The sequence below is a fragment of the Astatotilapia calliptera genome, chromosome 6 (genome assembly GCF_900246225.1).
Source record: "Astatotilapia calliptera chromosome 6, fAstCal1.2, whole genome shotgun sequence".
In the NCBI taxonomy this organism is placed as follows: domain Eukaryota; kingdom Metazoa; phylum Chordata; class Actinopteri; order Cichliformes; family Cichlidae; genus Astatotilapia; species Astatotilapia calliptera.
Genome location: NC_039307.1, coordinates 30,896,825 through 30,921,761, shown reverse-complemented (window position 1 = coordinate 30,921,761; position 24,937 = coordinate 30,896,825). Strand labels below are relative to the sequence as shown.

The following is a 24,937-nucleotide window of genomic DNA, read 5'->3' as shown; positions in this document are numbered from 1 at the left end:
TGGATTTAGTTTGTTTGGTATTGAATATTGATTTCTGCTAAAAGCTCCCATGTGAACTGATTGTGTTTTAGTAGATCTATAAACTGATCACGCACAGTGTAATCAAAGCTTTAATGTCATGAATAAATCATTTTACCTCTAATAATCAAACCTTGGTTTGAAAAAGCATGTTGGGAAATTAGGATCATCAAAGTCTTAGTGCGAGGGCATCTAAGAAGAGGCTGAGGCGGACTGATGATCGCTGCAAATAATACATGCAAATCATACAGAGAGGGTGTAAGAATACTTTATGTTGCATTTCATTGATTTGTCCATCTAAAGGTAATAATCTTCCTTTTAGCGCTGCGTGCAGTGCAAATGAGCTTTGAAAACAACTACTGTGTGCTTCACTAATGTCGCATCTTTGAAGCATCCAGCAGAAATGTTCTCATTTATTCGATTTGTTTTATTTCCACCCGAAGAACGTCAGCCCGGTGCTTGCTTGCCAGCTGGTGTAGGAAATGTCTCTTTAGCTGCTGAAATCTCCGCTACATTTACCAGCTAATCGATAACTTTGTCATTAATCTGGTGCTGCATGAGAAGGTAGGTGTGCCGTGGGCTTTTCAGAGCCTTTCTCCTGGAAACAGATGCTGATACATCTGGACGCAGTTCTGATGGGAGCAGAAGGAGTGAAAGAAATGAGTGTAGTTGAAAAGCTAAAACACGGCGCTGGAGGGAACTAAATGTAATGTTGACATCAGGACACAGGCGATAATGCCCTGTGGGCTCATTCTGACCATTGTTATTGCCTGCTGTAAATCTACCAAGTCAGGCAATCTTCAGATTTTGAAGAATCCTTTAGTAAAAACACACAGAGTGGCTTTGATATGCTGATTAAGTTTTCTGTCATTTAACTCACCCTTTTTATTCCATCAATAATAATATGGTGATTCATCATTCAATACTTAAGTCCCTCGTAGGGATGCTTTAATACAGTAGGTCAGCGGTCAGCTGCCTCAATAACCCAGCAGAAGCAGGAGATTTAATATGCGATTCACAAAAGCTCCTGAGTGGTCTGCTGTGCAGTCCTGTATGATTTTACTTACCCCACATGCCCACAGAGGCAGACACGAGCATGGATTTATGCAAATGAATGAGGTGTCTTTCCCTCTGTTTCTTCCTTTGTCCCCCCACCCAGCCTCATCTGCCCCTAATTCCTAAATACTCAATCATGCAGGATGAGGGTCACAAGGCTTGGGTTCACTATAATGCCAGCCATCACCTGCAGCCATGTAGCGCTAGGTCACTGGATTTATATATAGTTTCCATATCCATTAATGCAACACAAAACATAAGCCAGAGGACACCCAACTTTGTGTTTAATGTGCACGACTTTTAACAGAAGCTCTGATATTTTTTCTTCTTCTCTTTTTAGACCACAGTACATGTTGTAGTGGTGATATGTGGTTTCAGCATTCATAGCGCTTTTAAGTTGTTTAGCTATTTATCCGCACCCACGTGTGTGTGTCTGTTTCTGTATGTGTGTGTGTGTGTGCCTGCACTAAAGAGGCAGTTAATCTGACCATGTCTGCTGGCAGGACATCAGGTTGCCCCGTAGTGCATGTAGGCAAACAGCCAACCTTAAATAACATTGAACTGTTCAGTCTGGTAGGCTTCTGTCACTTCGCCTCCAGCTGCAGAGACCTGATGCTTCCAGCAGCGGCAGCTGGAGTGCAGATAGAAAAAGGCAGTAATGTGAAATCCTATCACTCCAAAACAAACTACAGTATATCTCTAATGCTATTCTGCACGGCTCTTCTAGTCTTCTAAAGAACTCCAGGCTGGATTTCATATAGTTTCGTGAAGAACTTTCACGGTTTGGGTTTGATAGTGCAGCACTTATACAGCTACAGTATGTCGCTCTCCAAATGGGAAAGCATCTAATCTAAATGACTGTCTGCTGCGCTTGAAGTGCCAAGCAACCCTCTCTCTCTCTCTCGCTCTCTTGGCTACCGGAACAGCTGGCTGGTGGACGCTTTAGTTCAGAGAAGAAGCGACGGATCGAGGCACATAGCTATAGAAACAGAGGGAGAGCAGAGGAAAGAGAGAGAGAGAGGGAGAGAGAGGTGGAATTCTAACGAATTAATCACCGTCTGTTCCCGTGAGTGTGTGTGTGTGAGAGAGAGAGCGTGAGAGTCAAAGGCAGTGAAATAGAGAGAGAGAGAGAGAGAGAGAGAGAGAGAGGAGGGGGAGCGGAGCCTGACGCAGTGTGAGAGGCAGAAACTGAGAGGAGAGAGGCAAAGAACGAGGGAGACAGCAGCGGGCAGGCAGCGCGTCACATCAGGCGCCGTTTTGCATCCAGAAAATCTTGACGCGGGTCAATAACCACATTGACTGATGCCGTGATCGCACGAGCCACTTCCCGGTCACCGCTCTTCACGGAGACCGCAGAGGAGACAAGCTGGGACAAATCAGTACAGACAAAGATAAATACACATATATATAAATATAAATATCCCAGTATCAACAAAACCACACATACTGCCAGAGGCAACGAGGGGACGTTGGTGCCGCGGACACCTGCGAGGCGAAGCTCTTCTTCTTCTTCTTTTTCTACGCTTGCATCTGGAACAGGTAAAGTGAAAAACCATGAGGAGCATGTGTGAACTGCGTGCAGGGCTTTCATGTGCGTTTCATGTGTGTTTCTCGTGATGGCTGGACTCGCATTGCGTAGGCAACTTTGAAATATGTCAAGCGCTCTGGCATTCCTGCGGTTCCGAATTTACCGACACTGAAGCCCGTGTCTAAGAATGTGTGTGTGTGTGTGTGTGTGTGTGTGTCTCTCTCTCTCTCTCTATGTGTGCGTGTGCACGCGCGCGTGCATTGGTGGTGAACGGGGGGGGGGGGGGGGGGATTTGCTGAATGGCTATTCCCAGGCAGCTTGTCTTGACTGTCTTATCTCCATCCTCATGAGTCCATTGATAAATGCGGGCGCAGATACAGTACGTACACCCAGATTTACATTATCAGTCCGGTGGATGCATGCCTGACAGACACCGTGCTCAATTCCGTGCAAGTAATTTCTGTTCAGATTTTGATGCAAGCCTGCTCAGGATTTGGTAATATTTCTGAGGTGGGGCCACATTTTGCTCACATTTAGCTCGGTCACTTTCTCTTACTGTAGTTTTCGTCCCGGGACGCTCTGTAGTGCCAGAGCCTTCATACCCCTCTGCAGCCCCGTGTTCAGCACCTTGGACAGCGGCTCCACACAAGCCGGGTCGCCGGAGAGAAAAATCCTGCACTCCGAACTCTTCCCCCCCCCTCCTCTGTGTTGATGATGTTTTGAAATCGTTATTTCAGCTGTAGATGTCTTACTTTATTCTCAAGCGGAAATAACTTTACACTCATATGATGCCGAAACAGTATTCTCCATAATTTCTGTTTTCCCCCTCTAAACACGCAGAGCACCTTCACCACTGCACTGTAGAAAATCCCACCATAGAAGAAATTGACCATGTGCAGGTGCAGGTGACTAATTAAAGGGGCATTCCTGGGATTTGGTATTATGTTACCTTAAAGTTGGGAGAACATGAGATTGGGTGAAAATTGGGTGTCTGTTGGTTTCCTCCCTTCAGGGGTCACCATAATTTCTCACACCTCAGTCGTTTCTCCACATTTCTCTTCCTTAACAATGGCTTCTTGACAGACAGCCTTCCACTGAGACCTTCTGATGATGCCTCAGTGAACAGTAGATGGATCAACTAAAAGTCCAGATGCATCTCTGAGGTCCTGTGTCAGGCCCTTGTTGGATTTTTCTTTTCCATTTCTTAAGGACACGACTTTCAGATACTGTTCTGTTATAGGTAGTTTTTTAGGCCTGCTACTCCTTTTGTCCTCTACTTGTCCAGTATCCTCAAATCTTTTAAGGACACACTGCACACTATGCCAAGATATGCCAGGTTTTCAACTAAAAGCTCTTTCGAGAATCACCTTGTTGACACAGAAATGCTATTTTATGTCTGCTAATTTTTATATATACATTTTTCCCAACAGGCTGCTAATTCCTCTTTAAGGGTCTCCACAGCAGATCATCTGCCTCCATCTCAACCTGTCCCTACCATCCTCCTCTGTCACACCAGCCCTCTGCATGTCCTCCTTCACTATATCCACAAACCTCCTCTGTGATTTTCCTCTTTTCTCCATCCTCAACTTCCTTTGTCAAGTATATCCACAATCACTCCTTTGCCCATGTCCAAACCATCTCAGCCTTGTGTCCTAACATTGTCTCCAAACTGCTCAACCTGAGCTGTCCCTCTGATGTACTCATTTCTGATTGTGTCCATCCTGATCACTCCCAGTAATCATTTTAGCCTTTTGAACTCTGCCACCCACTCCTCCTCCCATTGTTGTGTCAGCACCACCATCTCCAAACCATACATCACAGTCGGTCTCACTACCATCTTGTAATCCTTCTCTTTCCCTTTAATTTAGACCAAAATGAGGTCAAAATTAAAGCAGCTTATTACGAATCCCAAACATAATATTGTGTCTCCTAACTAGACCTTTTGTCAAACTTTAGTGTCACCTCCTGAGCTGCATAAGTCATTATTTTTCAGGTTTCATGATCATTGTGACAAATAAATGAAACTTCCTGTGTGAAACCAATGGTGAATCCCTTAAAGGAAAAACTGAATACGAGTAGAGAAACCTAATTAATGATAATTCTTCCTAATAGGGCACCGGGTGGGCTGGACTGACTTAATGAACACTGGAATAACGTGAAGTGTATTCACATGGTTTTCATAGTAACCGGATTTGAACCCTGTTGAATACTTAAAGTAGATATTTGGGAGACCTTTTGTTACCTCTCATCGCCATCATGCAAACATCACTTCAACAGAGTTTCACACATTCAGAGTGACGAGCAGCAGCGCTGTTTAACACTGGGACTCGTGGTGGCTCCAGACTTTGCTAAATAAGTTTCATTCCTTCCCTCCATGCTTTTATTTGTTTCCACAGCTTTTCCATAAATGAATAAACTGGCTGTGAAGCCATAAACCACACCTTTAAAAACAGCCCTGACGTGTTTTTTATAAACACAGCAGCCCGCTAAGTGCACGCGTGTGAGCCAGAGTCACTCAGCCAGTTAAATTTTGGCTTCTGTGCCTCGTGCCTCCTGCCCACTGCCCCACTATCTCTTGTAACGGATGTTGTTGCCACTTTGTCCCATAGGGCATGGACTACTAACAGAGTTTTTCCACTGACTGACTCCAATTGTTGGCTGAGTGCCACAGAGGGAGAGCAGGAAAGAAAAGGAAGAAGGAAAGATTGATAGAAAGAAAAGAGCGAGAGAGGAGCATGGCCCCACTCCTGGCACCATGAATAGACACGAGGTAGTTCCAGCATTAACAGTTTCAATGACTCGGTTTAGGACATTATGCTTTTGGGATTTTAAAATGGTTGACTGGCTCTTTTTAAGGCCGGAGATCGTCTGTCACAGTGAAGTCTTTACTTATCCTGGGAATTCACTGATAACTATCTTAGAGGTCGCTCATCTTGCTTTCATCCTGCATTAGCACTGCAGTGCTTGCTGCAGCAGTACACTTCTCCAATCAACAGGGACATCCCCCCTTCTCCCCTACAAACCTGTGCTTACCAACCTGCTTTGTTTGGTTGTTAAGACCTAAAAGCTTTGCACGACTAAGCCAAACAACATCTCTTTGCAAGCAGCTCCACAGTGAGAGCATTTTGTGCCAAAGCGGCACAAGTGGGAAAAATCTTGCGACCTTAATGGTTACATTTCTAATAAGACAGGTGGCAACACTAAAAATCAGCCATAATGAGAAGTGACAACTTTAGTGGAGAGGAACTGCCAGGATGTCCGCAGGACTAAATGAATGAAAACTGATGGGCGGTGATGTCTGTACTGCTTTCAGTTGGTGCTCTTAACCTTCTCCTGAAGTTGTAAGACGTTTTTTTCTCTCCATCTCTTGCTGTCTCATTTACTGTAGACCCAAGAGCGAGCTATCCATCCATAGTACAATCCAAGTACCTAGAGGCATGACTGTGGGGCAAGTTCTTCAGGAATAGCGCGGCGATGTAATGGGAGCTCACTCCTCGCTCTCCCATCCACTTATTGCATTTTTTCGCCCCTTTGGCTGTCGCTGCAAGAGAGCAACACAGGGCGTGTATCTGGTGAAATCCCCAGCTTAATTTCAGAATCAACTCTCACCAGTTTTTATTTGTCAAAGCCATCCATATTTCAACAGAAACCAGCTCCCCATATTAAGCATGTTGGTGCAGAGTGCTGGCAGAAGCTCTCGTCATAATGTTGATCTTTGTTGAGAGGGAATACCCCGTCGTGTGGAAGCAAATCCGCTTGCATAGTTAATGTGGCACCTCAGTGCTGACTGGGCCTGAATGTGAATACCTTTTTCCCCTTTACTGCGCTATTACTGCAAAATGTTGTGTTACATTTATTGTTTTTCCTTCTTTTTCTTAATAGAAATACAAGTTGGTTGTACAAAAGTCTTAGATTAGGCTACTTGTGTTGAAAGGGGAAAAACTTAACACCTCCACGCTCATGGAGTCATGCACAACGTGCAGCCACAGCAGCCGTGGCATGCACACGTACTCAGCTGAATGCGAACAATGCATGTGCACAAGAAGGGGAGAGGGACGGGTAGCGCAAATAAACACACGTCTACACACAGAGGTGCACGCGGGCGTGCTACAGACACACACTTCCCAGCAAAGGATGCGCACACTCAGGCGAGCACATGGATTAATAATGTACCATATTCCCTGTAGGAGGCTAGTTAGCATTTCAGGAAGATTGCACAAACACTGGGGAACTGTAATTAGGAAGTTATTGTTACAAGTTGCAACTCTCTGTCTCTCTCCCTTTCTCTCTCTCTTTCACGACACACACACACACACACACACACACACATTGGTAAGCATATAGGCGCATGCATGAATAAAGAATGCAAATGGTGAAGGTTGGGGTAGAGTATTTCTCAGCAAAAATGAGCAGAAACAACACAGAAAGATTAGATACACTATAAAAATGCAAGAATTTTTGCACAGCAATTTGCAGTTTTTGTAAATGCAGCTGAATATCAATGCTGACGCCTCTGAAATACTACCGGCGACCTACTGTGATTATATTCTATGCTGAAATGCACTTTATTTTATTAGAGTTAGTCTGCTGATGTAGATTACAGTAGGAGTACAATGCCAGTAAGTCTACTGAAATTAACAAGGAATGTTTTTGCAGTTTATGCCACAAGACATGTGCAAAATAAATCAGGGGTGTGACGTTGCCCCAGACAAAACCTGAACAGTGCGTTAAAGCAACACAAAAGTTGTCTAAAAGAAGACTAACGCATTAAAAATACTCCAAAAACCTGCTGCCACAAAAAAAGGGGAGCGCACAGTTTCTGTGGTCTGGAGTGTGACTGGAATCCAGCTTGTGGTGCATACAGCATTAAAAAGGTGCGTTTAAAAAAAATTCAGAGTAACATCTCCTTTCGCAAATAGTCCCGCTGTCAGAGAGCGGTAGCTTCAGAAAAAATTCTTCAGAAGTTTTTTGTCTTATTCTATGGTGGATCTCAAATACTGGGCAAGTGAGCCAATCAAATCTGTCTGCATAGATGCAAAGAGAAAATCTTCCTCTAATGTAGCTGTAGCTCTAATGTATAGCCAATTAGCGAGTAAGAAGCTATCCTCTCACAGCTCTGAAGTGGAAGGTGAGCTTTTCATTTTGGTCTGACGAAGGCCGTCAAAGTTTGCCCAACAGCAGCTGCATCCATTTAGGGTCTCGAGTCGCGGTGCATAAAGATTCCTGAGAGCCTGTTTCATTAACCCGGTCGTTACATTTTGAAATGCTGAGACAACCCAAAGCTGACCTCATACCTCATATCCATAGCGTAAATGATGAACGAGGTGCTTAATATCTGCTGACACGTATCTCGCTGTTGCCAGTTTTCCACAACTCGACCTAATCCTGACCTACACTCCCCAGTAAAGCTCTACGTAGCTTCTCCTTTTTCCTGTGTCTGTCCAAACATATTCCCGCTCTTCCCAAATTTACCTCTCATCTCTTCCCATCTATCTATACACATACCATAATGCACACGTCCTATGTGTGTGTGTATGTGTGTATTGAGTCAGCTAGTTTGTATGCCGGTTGCTGCCGTACCACCCCTCTCTAGAAATCAAGGCGAGATTGCTGTGTGTATGAGAGGAGGAGAAGAAGAAAGAGCAGAGAAGGGGGAGGGAAGGTGAAGAGGGTGAGGCGATAGAGACTGAAAAGAGAGATGGAGAGAGGGATAGCGATGCCACGGGGCGAAATGAAAAAGGCAGAGTGGAGAAAAAACCCCAGCAACAAAAGGGTGGAAGAATCGCTCAATAGACATGTTTTCCTCCCATTCTCCTCGTCCTTTTTTCCCTTTTCCCCTCTGCCCTCTGTTCTGCAGACAGAACTGTCGCTGTAGCAGAGGTGGTTTGGAGACTGTGGTCTGGCAGAGACTTGAAAAGCTCTCTGATGCTCTGTGTCTGAGGTGCTCTTCAGGGCTAAGAGGAGAAATCTCTCCGGCTGTCCCATTAACTAGTGGAGGCTGGACCATTGAAATCGTATTACCTTCTCTGACTGAGCAGCACATCGGCTTCCTGACAAAGATCAGATCTGTTGTTAAAACCCCGAGACGCCGGCAGCAGCAGAACAACACTGAGATTTTGTTTTTTGATATGTCCCTCCTCTCTTATCTTTCAGGCATCTCTTCTTTGGCGACAAATTTCTCTAGGGTTTAGGCGTCATTTGTATCCCCCTCCCATTGCTTGAAATGCTCTGAGAGCAGCTTTGAAAGAGGCAATGGTGGAGAAGAATGGTGAAGATGATTCTCTCCCCAGTTGCTTAACAGGTAACTTTTACATTTGAGAGTAAGATGATGATTGAATCCCCCCAAAACAATTTTGCTCAGTTTCTAAAAATCCAACCATTTTAACACCTGGAAGCTCTTTTTCAAACCACTTCACGGCGTGCATGGCTGCCCCGGAAACAAGATGTAAAGAACGTACTCAAATAGAAACCCTGAGACACGTCTAACGACTTCTTATTTACAAGGAGCTCATTATCTTTCTGTGAAGTGTGTGCGTGCCCTCAACGACTATTGTTTAATTACAGCTGAGCAATATTATTAGGAGACATCGGGATAGTCAAGCTTAGGGGTTAAAAGCAGAAAGTTTGGGCTTGTTTTTTTTTGTAAAAAAGAATTATAGAAATACAAGTATAAAGGGGAAGTATTCTGTGCCAGCAAGTGGGAAATATTAGCACATCCTTGTGAACTAGCTTGCTACTGACAGCATCCTGTGCTTAATTAATTCTGTTTTTTCTCCCATACTGTTATAATTGGTGGGGTAAGTCTTATTCACATCAGCACAGTCTACAGCACAGTTGGGTCCGAATCCCCCCCCCGAGACAAAACACTAAATCGGGCACAATCAGCTAACCTCGTAACTCCTCTGCTCACCGTCAACATACATCAGCAGCACATTGAATCCCTGATATGCGTGAGTTGTGTTATCAGGTAAGCTCTTTGTTTCTTTATTTTTCCAGCTTGTGGCAGAAGATCAAAAGAAAGCACTGAATGCACTGAAGAAGCTACTTTGTATGCATTTGTGTTACAAGTGTGAAAGTGGGCATCTACAAAAAGAAAAACAGCATTTCTTATGGTTTCAGTCTGTCAAGTCACGTCAAGTCAAGTTTGTTTGTATTGTCCAATATCCTATTCAGTGTCTCAGCGGGCTTTATAGGCTCACAGCAACAACAGCTCAGAGCCAGAGCTTTCGAAGAGACAAGGAAATAAAAAAAGCAAAAAAAACCCCAAAAACTGTGAGCACACAAAAAATTGAAACTGCTTGAGAGGAAATTCGAAAAGATATTCTCTCCTCTCTGCTGGGAGTATCGAATAACCTCAGATGTGTCAATGATGGAGCAAGACATGGTCTATAATTCCAATGTTTCCACTAGCCTTTAGGTTTGTATAAACTCATGGAGCAGTTTGTGTAACGTTCTCAGGCAGTGGGGAGGACGAGCACAGGACTGAGTGAAAAAGCTCTATGAAATACACAAGTGTTGGCCGTTTCCAAAACCAGAGACCAAATTCAGAATCAGAATCAGAATCAGAATACTTTATTGATCCCTGGGGGAAATTATTTTTTGTTACAGTGCTCCATTTTAAACCAACATTAAGACAAGACAGACAATACACTAACTAAGAATAGTACAATATATACATACATACATACATAAGTCACTTATAAATAAATAGTTGGAAAAGAAACATGTGTAGCTGTAGCAGCAAACAGTGTGTTAAGTGGATGCATTGTACAGGGAGATGGCCACAGGCAGGAATGATTTCCTGTGTCGTTCAGTGGTGCTTTTCGGTAATCTCAGTCTCTCACTGAACGAGCTCCTGTGGCTGACCAGCATGTCATGGAGTGGGTGGGAGGTGTTATCCAACATTGTCTTTATCTTGGACAGCATCCGCCTCTCCGACACCACCTTGAGGGAGTCCAGCTCCATCCCCACAACATTGCTGGCCTTACGGATCAGTTTATTAAGTCTGTTGGCACCTGCGACCCTCAGCCTGCTCCCCCAGCATGCAACAGCATAGAGGATCGCACTGGCCACAACAGACTCATAGAAAATCCTCAGCATTTTCTGGCAGATGTTGAAGGACCTCAGTCGCCTCAAAAAATAGAGACGACTCTGGCCCTTCCTGTAAAGTGCTGTGGTGTTTTTAGCCCAGTCCAGTTTATTGTCAATGTGTACTCCAAGGTATTTATAGTCCTCCACAATGTCAACACTGACCCCCTGGATTGAAACAGGGGTCAAGTGTTTCCTGGTCTTCCTGAAGTCCACGATCAGTTCCTTGGTCTTTGCCACATTGAGCTGCAGATGATTCTGCTCACACCACGTGACAAAGGAGTCGACCACAGCCCGGTACTCTGTCTCATCATCCCTGCTGATGCATCCAACCACCGCAGAGTCATCAGAAAACTTCTGAAGATGGCAGGTCTCTGTGCAGTGGCTGAAGTCTGTGGTGTAGAGGGTGAAGAGGAAGGGGGAGAGGACAGTCCCCTGTGGTGCCCCTGTGTTGCTAATCACCTTGTCAGACACACACTGTGGGAGACGTACATATTGTGGTCTTCCTGTCAGGTAATCAACAATCCAGGACACCAGAGAAGCATCCACCTGCATCGCTGCTAACTTATCACCCAGGAGGGTCGGCCTGATGGTGTTGAAAGCACTGGAAAAGTCAAAAAACATGACCCTCACAGTGCTCGCCGGCTGGTCCAGATGGGTGTAGACACGATTGAGCAGGTAGATGATGGCGTCCTCTGTTCCGAGACGAGGCTGATAAGCGAACTCAGAACTGCAGACTCAGACTCAGCATAAACAGTTTATGAAAGACTCCACACAGCTGGGGGGCACAGGTCTTGAGGACAAGGGGACTCACTCCGTCTGGTCCAGCAGACTTGCCTGAGTGAAGTCTCCTCATTTGCATCTCAACCTGGTATTGAGTGAAGGTGATGGGTGGGGGAGGGGGGTCAGGAATCTCACAGGAGGCAACATGTGAAGAGAGAGGCTGGCACAGTGGTGTGGCTCTGGATTCCAGGCTGACTACAGGTGAGGTTGTGGGGGTGGGAGCAGACACTGTGGTGTTGAATCTATTGAAAAACAGATTCAACTCGTCGGCTCTATTCTCACCTCCCTCAGCTCCCCTGCTGTTGGTTGGCCTGAATCCAGTGATGGTCTTCATGCCCCTCCACACCTCTCTCATGCTGTTCTGCTGGAGTTTCCACTCCAGCTTCCTCCTGTAATTGTCCTTAGCCTCTCTGATCTTGTCCTTTAGTAACACCTGGATCTTCCTCACCTCCTCTTTGTTGCCCCCTCTGAAAGCCCTCTTCTTGTTGTTGAGGAGGGCTTTGATGTCCTTAGTCACCCACGGCTTGTTATTTGGGTAACAATGAACAGTCTGAGCTGGAACAATGGAGTCGGTGCAGAAAGTTATGTAGTCTGTGATACACTCAGTAAGCCCATTGATGTCCTCGGCGTGTTTCCCAGTCGGTCACCTCGAAACAGCCCTGTAGTTCCGCTATTGCCTCCTCTGACCACCACCTAACAGTCCTGGTGGTCACAGGTTCCCTCCTCACAATTGGCACATAGCGGGGGGTGAGGTGAATCAGGTTATGATCTGACCTACCAAGTGGGGGGAGGGAGGAGGAGCTGTATGCATCCTTGACGTTAGCATACAGTAAGTCTAAAGTTTTCTCTCCCCTGGTGGGACAGTCCACATATTGTTTGAATGTTGGTAGTGTATTGTCCAGTGATACATGGTTGAAGTCACCCGAGATCACAATAAAGGCACTCGGGTGCTGAGTCTGTAGCCGAGCTATGGCAGAGTGGATAGTGTCACATGCAGCTGTGGGGTTAGCAGAGGGGGGAACATAAACAGCCACCAAGATGACGTGAGAGAATTCCCTGGGTAAATAATACAGCCTGAGTCCAACAGCACACAGTTCAGTGTCCGGGCAACAAATCCTTTCTTTGATTGTTATGTTGGCAGGGTTACACCACCGGTTGTTAACTAAAACAGCAAGCCCACCTCCTTTACGCTTACCGCTAGCGATGCTGTCCCTGTCCGCCCGAACAGTGTGGAAGCCTTCCACTGAAGCATTCTCATCGGGAATGACCTGGTGCAGCCATGATTCGGTGAAACACATCAGGCTACACTCTCGGTATTCCCTCTGACTCCGTACCAGTGCTGAGAGCTCGTCGATTTTAATTGCCAACGATCGCACATTTCCCATCACGATAGACGGCAGACACGGTTTAAACCTCCTCCTCGCTTCGAGCCTCCGCTGTCTCACCGTCACCTTTTTTCTTCTCTTCTGTCCTTGACCTCTGCATCCCCGATGTGTTTTCCTCCAAATTTCAGCTGGTACTTCTGCGGGCACTTCTGCGGGCCTGGCCAGCGAACCGGCCGGCATCAGGGCGATCAGCTGATCTCTGGAGTAAACAGTCCGTGCGTGTAGGAGATGTGCCGCGGTCCCGTTCCTTGATAAAAGTAACAGTTCCACGGCCACCAGAAGAACAAAAACTCTCTCAATCCACATGATTGAGTAAGAGATAGAAAACGGAGGAAAATACAAGTCAGACAAAAAAAAGAATACGTAAGAAAAAAGAGCTAAACTAAGAGAAAAGCAGGAGCGACTGTAACAGGCTGCACGCTGGTTGGCGCATGCGCACTACTCCATTCAAATTCAAGCTAATACTGGATGTTTTCACCATTCGAAGTGGAATCCTCGTGTTTTTATCAAAACATCTTAAAAATATATAAAGTAGGATAGTTAAAATAATTCAGCAATGCATAACTTGTGAGGTTTTCGAGAAAGGTATAGCTGAAGAAGTCAAACATCAAAAAAGACACATGAATGTACATTCACTGGCCACTTGATTAGGTTCAGCTTACTCTTACCGCCTTGAACCTCTTTTGTCTTCAGGCATATATTTAACAAGGTTCTGGAAACATTCCTCAGAGAATTTGGTCCATATTGGTAAAAAAAATGGTAAAATGGCCTGTATTTGTATAGCGCTTTAATAGTCCCTAAGGACCCCAAAGCGCTTTACACAACCTGTCATCCACCCATTCACACACTGGTGATGGCAAGCTACATTGGAGCCACCGCCACCCTGGGGTGCACTGACAGAGGCGAGGCTGCCGGACACTGGCGCCACCGGGCCCTCTGACCACCTCCAGTAGGCAACGGGTGAAGTGTCTTGCCCGAGGACACAACGACTGAGACTGTCCAAGCTGAGGCTCGAACCAGCATTACAAGGCGAACTCCCAACTCTTGAGCCACGATCGACCAATATTGAGATGTTGGCATCATTTGTTGGTCACACATCCATGATGTGAATCTCCTGCTCCATCGCATCCCAAAGATGCTCTGCTGGATTAAGATTTGTTGACTGTGAAGACCACCTGAGTACAGGAAACTCAATGTCATGTTTAAGAAACCAGTCTGAGATGATCTGAGCTTTGTGACATGGTGTGAGATCCTGGTGGAAGTAGCAATCAGAAGATGGGCGCACTGTAGTCATAAAGGGATGGACATGGTCAGGAACATTACTCAGGTAGGCTGTGGTTTTTGAATGATGTCTTGCACCAAGGAAATATCCCCAGCACTATTACAACGCCAGCCTGAAATACTGATGGTTTTGATTTTTGAAACCAAATTCTAATACTACCATCACAACTTCAGCAGAAACTGAGACATCACATCAGGTTTTTCCGATCTTCTATTATCCACCTTTGGTCTCAATTTCCTGTTCTTAGCTGTCAGGAGATGAATCCAGTGTGGTCTTCTGCTTGTAGCACAACACAAGGAGGTCTGACATCGTACATTCGGTAACGAGTGGTTATTTGAACTACTTTTGCCTTCATACCAGTTCAAAAAAGCCTGGCCATCCTTCTCTGACATCAACAAGACATTTTCTCTCAGAGAACTGCTGCTCACTGGATAGTTTCTCTTCTTTTGAACCACACTCTGTAAACTCTGCTGATGGTTTTTGTGGGAAAATCCCAGTAGTCCAGCCTGTTAGCCTGCCTGCAGTTGGTGTAGGCAGGCTTTAAAAAAAGCTAAAGCTGCAACCTACTTTCACCCAAGGTCCTCTTTTTTCATGTGGCAATTTAATCGTACCATGTCATGTCAGTTGTCACTGGTGCATACTGTGCTTTGTGCAGGGGTCTCTTTAGCCAAGACATCATTAAAGTTAAATGGATCAATAAAATGAATGACTATTTCCTTAATCAGATCCACTATGACAGTCTTGGATGGCTGAAACAACTTCTCAGTTTTCAGCCACTCGCTCTGTGTTAAATAGTTTATGGTTATGATTTGTACTTTTTCAAGTTAATTAGTAATACCCATATGGCTGGCAGGGAAGCCAGCTTGATAAGTGGGTGTCCAATTTAAGTGTCTGTTTTGGTAAATTTGTGAAACACGGCCACAAGTGAACTTCAACCAGGAACAAAAGAAAACTAGTTTTTTGAAATAAACAGTTTCGGGCATTTGATTCATGAATAATGCGTAAACACAGTGTGTACGTGTAAAAGTAACGCAAGCCCCACTATTTGTTGTTTCTGAATTTATTAGTGTAAGTGGATGCCATACTATTTGATGGTAAGGCTGCTGTTCACAGCTGCAGGTTTTTAGGAGTCCTGTGATCAAACATGTTTTTGCTTAATTGATCCCGTGTTTCCATGACTTGTCCTTGTTCCTGTTTTCGATTTTTAAAAACCTTCTTTGTTCAATTTAGCACTCCAGCTATTTACAAGCTTTGTGAAATCATCCAGTTGGCAATCACAGCAGAGGCTAAACCATACAAACCCTTTGTCAATTAGCGCGCTGCAACACCGGGGGGAAATACCAGCGCTTGGCAGGCAAATGTGTGTTTGGTGTGTGTGTGTGTGTGTTTATTAATGTGTCTGTTTTGTGTGAATTACTAAGTGACTGAGTGAACGAGTGGGCAGACTAAGTGTTTGAAGGAGGTCAGAGGTCGTGTGTGTATGTTTATGTCAATTTGGGTGGATAGCACACATGCATATGTGTGTGTAGGCAGCAAATGCTGCCGGAAAATGCGTGTGTGTTTCCGAGTGTGCGCCGAGACAAACTAAATATCACTCCTTGTATAATCCTTTAATTTCCCAGAGCGTTGTGCATTTTATCCAGTTTTTGTAGCCAGCTTGAAGACACACAGAAGTGTGCTGAGAGTCTGTGTGAGGGAGTGTGCGTGTACGTGTGTGTGTACGCGTGTGTGTGTGCGCGTGCACTATGTGTCGGACAGCCGAACCAAAGAAAAGAAAGAGAAACATGAGCACGGCATTGATATCTGTCAGCTGCTGGCAGTTTGTACTGCATGTTGGAAGTGTGACATGCTCTGTATTGAGGCATATGCTGGGTGTTAAATGTGTGAGTGAAGGCAGTGTAAGGTGTATATGATTTATAATGGCTGTCTGCGCTCAGCCTATGATTTTCTCCTTCTGTCTGTCGCTTTTTCTGTTTCCCGGGCATTGTGTTGTGATGTGACATGTTGTCTTCTAGCTTCTGCAGATTGGTTTTGTTTGAGGAGCCTTGCACAAAATGTTAAGAGTCGGCTCTTTATTTCAGCTTGTCTCGGGCGGTAAAAACATGCTGTTCAGAGTCATGAGTGCTAAAAAGGGAGCTGTCCGGTCTCGGGCTACAACTGATGATTGTTTTTCTTTAGAGTGAATCCTCCAATTATTTTCGATCGATGTTTATGAAACCACAAACAAGGACTTTAAAAAAGTTCATCACCTTTTTTTTTTTCCAAAGGGACCAACAAAAAGAAGCAATTCTTCCACTGGAGAAGCTCGAATCAGGAGTGTATGTTTGTTAATAAAGAATGACTTGTGATTAACTTGTCATTGACCCCACTAATGGATTAAATGACTGTATAACTGATTTGAGATTTTTGGGTTACGTTACTGTGCAAAAGTCTTAAGCCAACCCACATATCTTTATATTGTACTTACTTTTATATTATGCTTAATTTTCAACGTTTTGCTTTGGTACCTGGCTGCTTGTTCGATCATTTGCAGTTCAATCCTTTTCATTTTTTCATTTTTTCAGAGGAATGTTTTTTAGTTTAACTGTTTGACACTGATCTATGGCTCATTCAAGAATAAGGAAAGCACCTAACTCAAGAGATAAACCAGACGACTGAGCAAAGAACCAATTTTATTACCAGCAGCCTGTCACAAAAACTAACTTTTAGCATTGCTTTAGCTGAAGCTATGAAAAATGTCAAAGATGCCCCAGATTAACAGGCATAAAATAGTATTAATAGACCGATGAGGTGATTTTCAAAGAGCTATTAGCTGAAACTGGACAAGTAGAGGACAAATGAAGAAGGCCTTAAAAAATTATCGTCAGCAGATGAAATGTATCTTAAAGTCATGTCCTTAAGAAAGAGAAGGAAAAATCCAGCAAATATCTGACACAGACCCTGAGAGATGCATCTGGCTCTCAAGCTGATCATTGAAGCCTCATCAAAAAAGGAAACAAAGCCATTTTTAAGGAAGTGCTGAAATTATGCCAAATTATACAGGAACTGAACTGAGAATCTGGGGCAACAGATCTTGGAGAGTGATGAATCAAAAAATAGAATTTTTGGTCAATATGCAAGTAGAGGGTCAGGAGAGAGCAGTGAGTGAGGGTAACAGCTGGGAAACTGAGAGAAATGCTTAGTTATGCCATATCAGACAAGAACTGGACAGAAAATCATTTATGGAGCGACGAATCCAAACGTGTAAGATTGTTCAAATCAGCAATATGTATGAAGGAGGTCAGGCAAAACTGAGGGCATTATGAACGCAGGAAAGTACCGTCAAATTTTGATCCACTGTGTAACACTATCAGGAAAATGTCTGACGGGCAACAGCTTCATTTTTAAGCATGACAATGATCCCAGACACACTGTCAGTGCAGTAAAAACATACCTGGATAGAAAGGGAAGAGAACAAAAGCAGCCAGCATCCAAAGAAGAGCTTTGAATGTCCTTCAAGAAGCCTGGAGAGCTATTCCTGAAGACCACTTAAAGAAATGACTAAGAGAGTTCGGGCTGTGCTGAAGAATAAAGGTGATCACACCAAATATTGACTTTCAAACTTGTTAGAAACGTACAAGCTCTGTTTGTGCCTCAGATACTGTATTTCCATGTATGTTTGCATGCTTTAATAAATCACTCTACCTATTGTCAATTTTTTATACAATATAAAGAAATGAGGGGTGATTAAAAACATCTGGACAACAGCCAGTAGTAGATCCAGTAACTGAGAGATGGGGTACATCCTGTAAGCCACAAACGGCAACATGAAAGTAATTTTTTTATTACCGCAAATGCTTAATTAAAGCTCAGATTGCTGCATAACGTTTTCTGTTGTGTCACGCATTAAATAAAAAGGTTGTAACTACAGTCATGTGTCTAAAATATTGTTAAAAATAATTTGAAGCTGACAGGAGATTCAGCTGCTTCTGTGCAAGAATGACAAAATGCACCTACCAGCACTTCCAAAGTGCACTAATTAACGCATCAGATCTTATTTGTTTTAATTGTTCAGAAACCAAAGTGTACAAACACCTCACAACCACACTGTGATAACAAGATCCCTCCGAATTTTAAAGTACAATGAGTCGTGAGCTTCACGTGTGCTCGCGGCTCGATTTTGTTTCTTCTGGACAGAATAAGGCTCGTTTTCCCCATTTTTCTAGTAATGGCTTCATATACCTTACAGACATGAGAATGATACTGATCCTCTCATCTATGAAAGCAATTAAGTGCATTTTCCAAAGTGTCAAATTATTCCCTCAAGCAATCGCAAATTATATTTAATCTCTACCATCAGTTTGACTTTGGAAGTAATGCATAGTTAAACACTTTAAACATTTCTTTAATCTTTAAAAGTAAGGTAACTTTATCTTTTACTTTTCTTCAAAGTTTTTATTTTTTTAAGGGAACTGAAAACACACGCTGAGCATGAAATGCTTCACAGGGCAGGCGACATCCTGAGATGGTGAAAACAGTGTGAAAAGAAATTAAGAAAGGCAAAAGCAAAGAAAAATCTTTGTGAATGTATCACAATGGCTCAGTGTTAGATGCACTCCCATCCTTATTTCTCCATCTCCATCTCCATCTCCCACAGACATCTATTACCATGACAACACCGAGAATCCTGGGTAACGACAAACAAGCGGCGCTGTCAACCGCTCAGGACTGTTCAAGTGTTCAAGTGCTTCAGAGCTGCAGCAGGCGATGCTTCGCTCTGTGACACAGGGAAACTTAACCTTTCCCTTTTAATGACTTGTCAGTTTAAGCGACAGCAGAAATGTGTTTAAATCAGCTCGATTTAACAGCATAATCTCACGACATGCCCCTTTTCTATGAGGCCTTCCTCCTTCGGGGACTTTTTGGGAACAGTTCCCATCAGCATTACACAGGTGCGCTGCACCAGATGCCAAGATGCTACAAGTGAGAGTAAAGTTTTTTGGCCCATAAATCACTTATTCAATCAAAAAAAAAAATCTGAAATCATATTAGGAGTGAAAGGTCAGGGCTGTCCTTAAACTGCAGTTAAAATAATCTCATCACAAAGTCCATCCACTTCCTGTTCTGGGCATTCAGTCATTTTACAAGCAGGGCTGGTTCTTGCCTTGGTGACATCACCCACTGGTCTCTCAAGTCCCAGTGGATGCATCAGAGGCAACTGCGTGCAGACTGAAGTACACAGGGCATCAAACCACTAAATTGGCAGACAACCCACTCTTCCGGGAGTGGAGCTATTTGCCCGTCACTGCCATGAGTGGGATTTAACATCATTGTAAAGCTGTTGCTATGAGAGGCATATTTTCAACCCCCAGCACCTGCTTTCTTTTGGCACCACTAATCCACAACTACTGAGCTGAGCGTTGGAAAAACCCTAACGTCAAAGTTTGTTTTAGTGCCTTCTGTCTAGAATTTCACAATACAAGTTAGAGAAATATAGCACCATATCAGTGTCAGGATCCCGTCTGCCTGCTCTTCTTCATGTCCTCTGGTTAGAGTGGCACTGTAGCCTACAGTACAGTTAACCAGGCAGTGTCACCTAGCAACAAGTGTGTACATGCTCATGCTTTTATATGAAACATGTTTACAGCTCGTTTTTTTTTTTTTTTTTATCATTTTGTTTCTTCTTCTTCTTATTAGACGTTATGTGTAACATATCAGGAAACAATTAGAATTACAAGTGATGCATATTTATAGTTTGTGATGACTGTTGATCTGGTCATGGTGTGCCCAGGCTTTTACCCTTTGACAGCTGGGACAGGCTACAGCCCCCTCACCCCCAACCCGCTGCCATTTTCACAGTAGGCCTCTATTCAAAGCTGAGGACATGAAGAACAGCAGGCAGGTGGTTTGAAAGTAGGTGCCAGATCAGAATCGCCTGCTTCCCAATGAAAGCTGAGCCGGGTCCTGTGTTTAAAAATATATTTAAAAAAACAGGAAAATAACTAGTTAACACTCATTAAATTTGCACTGAATAATCAAGACTGTGATTGTGAGCCACTGCCACTCCTGTGTGCTGAGGCTGCCTTCCTCATGAATATTTCTGACATCAAAAAGCACAGCAGGCTTATTTAAAAGCATTTCAGCGTCTTAAAAAACCAGCAGCGCTCCAGAGATTTATTTAGATGTTCTTTCTAAAAGGCCTAAAATGTACATATTTAGTAAGGCAAAGAGTAACTGCAGAGAGCGAGAATGGTGCTCAGATTTTATCTCCACCGTGCACACAAAAATAAAGATGCTGTTTTAGCTGAGCTTCCTGATAAAATCAGAGTAGCATATCATAGAGCGTGAGGCACTCACACACACACACACACACACACACACACACACACACACACACACACACACACACACACACACACACACACACACACACACACACACACACTGGTGCACACACTGGTGCACACACACGGCAGCTGCATGGTGATGTCAGGAACAAAGTCACATCATCTTGGAGAGAAAACAGGCCAGAATCTCATCACAGCTTCCTGAAATGAGATTACCACCACAGCCTTGCTTTTATATAGAAGTCAATATATCATTCATTCCTCCCTGCCTCCTTCCCCTACAAATTGCATTAAATCCCACATGCGTCCCTTAGAATCAAGACTGGATTTCTGGGTGGGGTGTTCAAGCAAGAGCTGGAGAGAGAAAGAAGGGAGAGCGCGAGTGAGAGAAAGAGAGATGCGAGTGGTGGGGACTTTAGAGAGCAGAGCCTCTTTGTGCGTCACTCAGAGCGAGCTCAGTCAAGGACACATTGAGACGTGTAAACTGAAAATATCACACACGGGAGGTTGTATCTGTTGTGTGTCTGCGTCTGTATGCGTGTCACACGGAGTTGGATGCACCATTATGTCTTTGAACACACGGGCTGAACGCAGTTAGGCTTTTGTGAGCAAAGCTGCTGCTCTCACATGCCTGCACTCACACTGGCTGCTGCTACAGGATACAACCAAAAGTATGTGGACACGTTTCAGTTATTTGCAGGTGGCGCAATATTTGGAACTGAGGTGACAAGATCCCCTGCTATTGCTTGCACTGGCAATAAGTCATCACACATTCAAATATACACATGTACATATGCATCTGGAAACTCACTCAAGAGCACAGCGTTTTATTTGCCTCTAACATACACTCTGAGCCATAATCATAAAACATCAAAAAATCGACATAGACGAAATGTAGGATCGATGACAAGGAAGACAAGGATCTTTACATCAGAGATGAGATGTAGTTGGGAGTCATGCTTATTAGATGCACAGCCACCCCGCATTTCTTTATATTTTGCTAAGACGATAGGAAATTTATTGAAACGTGCAAACTTATAATGGAAATACAGTTTATATGCAAACAAAAGGAGTATTTAAAATTCTAATGAGTTTATTCTTCAATACAGCCTGAAGGCAGCTTTCTTGTCATTTCTTTAAGCGGTCTTCACGAATACTTCTCCAGGCTTCTTGAAGGACATTCAAAGCTCTTCTTTGCATGTTGGCTGCCTTTTGTTCTCTTCTCTGTCAATATGATCCCATACTGCTTCAGCAATGTTGAGGTCCAGTCCTCTGGGGAGCCAAATCCATGACTGATAATGTTCCACTGTGTGTTTTTCTATCCAGGTATCTTTTTTTTCCTAGTATTACACAGTGAATCAAAATTTGATGATACTTTCCTGTGTTCATAATTCCCTCAGTTTTGCCTGACCTCCTTCATACATATTGCTGATTTGAACAAACTTAAATATTCAGATTCATCCCTCCATAAATGATTCGCAGTCCAGTTCTTGTCTCATATGTCATAACTAAGCATTTCTCTCAGTTTCCCGTCCTTAAGAATGATTTCTTGACAGCCACCCCTCCACTGAGACCATTTCTGATGAAGCTTCTGTAAACAGCAGACGGATCAAGTGAAGGGCCAGATGCTGCTGCTGGCGAAGCTGCTGAAGTTACTGTTAATCTGCTGTAGATATATTTTGTTCTTCTTTTGTCCTTCACATGTTTGGTTTTTGGCAAGTTTCTAGCAAATAGCTCTCTGGGAATCACCTCGCTAGCAAAATGCATGTTAATCTGTGCTATTGGCATTTTCAGTAGATTCTACTAAATAAATTGGAACAAATTATATGTTTTTTGGAACAGGCTGCAAGGTACAATTTAAAACTGGTTCTTTGCTAAGTGGTTTGCTTTGTGTAGACACAATACTGGATCATGAGGACTGAACTGAAAATAAGTGAAAAGCAGCCAACGTCGAAAGAAAAACTTATATTGCTCCTTAAAAAATACAAGCATGCCTGGCTCTTTGTAAGCATAATATAAGGATATGTGGTCTGGCTCAAGACTTTTGCACAACAACGTCAACCAAAAATCTGTGCAAAACAATCTAATGTATATACAATTGGGAACTTTCAGGCTTTCACTGTAAATTTGTTTTCTGAGCTCTAGTTTTAGTGAGGAAACACTGTTTCCTGTGTGACTACAGCGCTTTGGAAGATACTCATTACTACACTCGTGATTGGGCCAAGTTGTGCTGTTGAGGCGGGATTTTCTGGAATAAGTCCCCATCTCTAATAATAGAATTAGAATAGAAAGATCTCCATTTGGACAGTGTAAACAGGAGGAACGCATTGTGCACAGCGTACATACAAGCACGTGAGGCATGCTCGTATGTAATAAACAGTTTCAGTTTATTGAAAAATCTCCAAAGTAGACTGGCCTGTTTCTTCTTCATCAGTCTACTAAGGCTCTTATACCTGAATAAAAGCTAATCCCTGCAGCCATAATTCATTATCTTGTGGACAACATACAAAGCAGTGATCTGTCCATATATTTCTGGTCATGTGGTACATTTTATTCCTCTCTTTTTTTTTCTGGGCAAAATTAGGCCACAGATTAAAGTCAAATATGATTATCATAGGAAATAAAGCACAGAAGAGCAACCCCCACAACTATACAGACACACAGCTCATTGCTTCCAGCCACCGAGAACATTTCCCCACAGGAAGAAACAGAAAAAGTCCACTGTCCTTACACTGTACCTCATCACAGAGCAGTGTGACTCACCCACCCTTCTCTTCCCTCTCTCGTCTACAGTTGCCAACTCAGCTATTTAGCTCACGCCTGCCCTCTCTGACCATGCACGGTCTCACTCCTCTCTTCTCTCTCCGCTGGTTTTTTGCAGCACTACAACTCTTAGCGAAACTGCTCACGCACACGAACACATACGTGCCCCACTGCCTGCACTGCATTGCACCGCGCTGCACACATGCATGCACGCACACACACACACACGCGCGCATGCATTTCAGGCACTTTATATAGTTAAGATGCAAATGTAACATAAAGGAGTGTCTCGATCAGCAAAAGGTCCCGCAGCCAATCACAGTAATGAGATCCTTGGGGATGCGTGTGTTTAGGTGTCTAGTTGCGTACGACTGCGCTTTACCGTGTGCATTTGTGCGCTCATGTGTGCCCTGTCTGTTTGAATGGGGCGCTCTGTAATGGCTGAACAGTTGACTACTGTCACTCTGTCCACGTTTTCTACAATTAGAACTGAGTGGCTGTCAGAATATTTGGCTCCTCTTCTTCCATCCTCAAAGCCCTTTGATGTGTGAAGCCAGCAGCTGTGTATCAACGGGCCTCTTGCCAATCAGAAGGCCAACTAGGACTCCTTATATTTTAGCCTAATGGTGCAAAACACTGGACTCTTTGATTTAAGTGACATGATCATTTTGCGTTTGAAGACGATAACGTGGAACAGAAAGTGAACTCTATTGTGCTTTTTGAAGACTCTGAGTAGTAGTACATGCATCACATCTAGAGCTAACACACACACACAAATATATACAGCAATCTGAAAGCTAGGACCTCTCTGTATGTGTATACAGAAGCAATACAATAGTAATTTATGCATGCTGCCACCAAAGTTACTGTAAATTAATATCTGGGCCCTAAATTAATAAAAATTAACTGGCAAAGCAACAAAGTGCAAGTGTGGAAAACATCCACAAGAATAAACGGAGCTTAGCTTGATACACTGGGCGAGTTAATGGACGATGGCTCATGGTTAAATTAAGATGCGATTCACACAAGAGAATCGACAGGTCTTTAAATTTGTTGATTTGCAGTTAACACATTCTGTTGGGAAGTGTAAGGTTGCTGGTTCGATTCCAGCCGGAGAAACAAACCGTTCTTTTGGGTTTCATCAGCGTCTGCCAAATCAAACCAGCTTACCTGCTGTGGCAAAACCCTTGTGACAAGGGAGCAGCTGAAAGTAGCTTTGATGATTTAAGTAAAGGAAAACTTGAGCTGGAACAATGTCACATCCCTTCAAATAACACTTCACTGTGATGTTTTTCTAGCTTAAAAAGGAAACGCACAAGGTCATCAACAAATTAGTGATTAGCTTGTAAGACAAGATGCACTTCACGTAGGTGCCTGATTCCCTGATTGATTGAAGAAAATTGTCACATATTTCCTCTAGAGTTTGCAGGAGCAATCAGGACCGTCCCCTGCTAAGTTGGCTCTCCACTCTAACGCGGTTGTAAGTGAAAAAGTTTGCCGTGACTTCCCAGTGAAATGGATGAAGAATTTAAACATGAAAAACAAAGAAAATGAAAAGAAATCTGATAACATTCTTACACAATTATGACACCTCAGACCTACTTTGGTAAATTTCCAGAGTGAGGGAGGGAACTCTAAATCATTACTTGCTGTTTATTATATATTACGTCACAAACAAGTGCCTGGTAAAGCCCACCAAGCAAGCTGT

General features: G+C 43.6%; 1 protein-coding gene across 1 annotated transcript in view; it reads left to right on the top strand.

Annotated features, from left to right (window-relative positions):
* Positions 1 to 2,214: 2,214 nt before the first annotated feature.
* LOC113024497 (protein ELFN1-like) overlaps positions 2,215 to 24,937 on the top strand; it is a 127,299-nt gene continuing 104,576 nt past the window's right edge. Inside the window, exon 1 of the mRNA XM_026171642.1 lies at positions 2,215 to 2,613. The gene's annotated coding sequence lies outside the window, so the exon portion shown is untranslated. The remainder of the gene's footprint in view (positions 2,614 to 24,937) is intronic.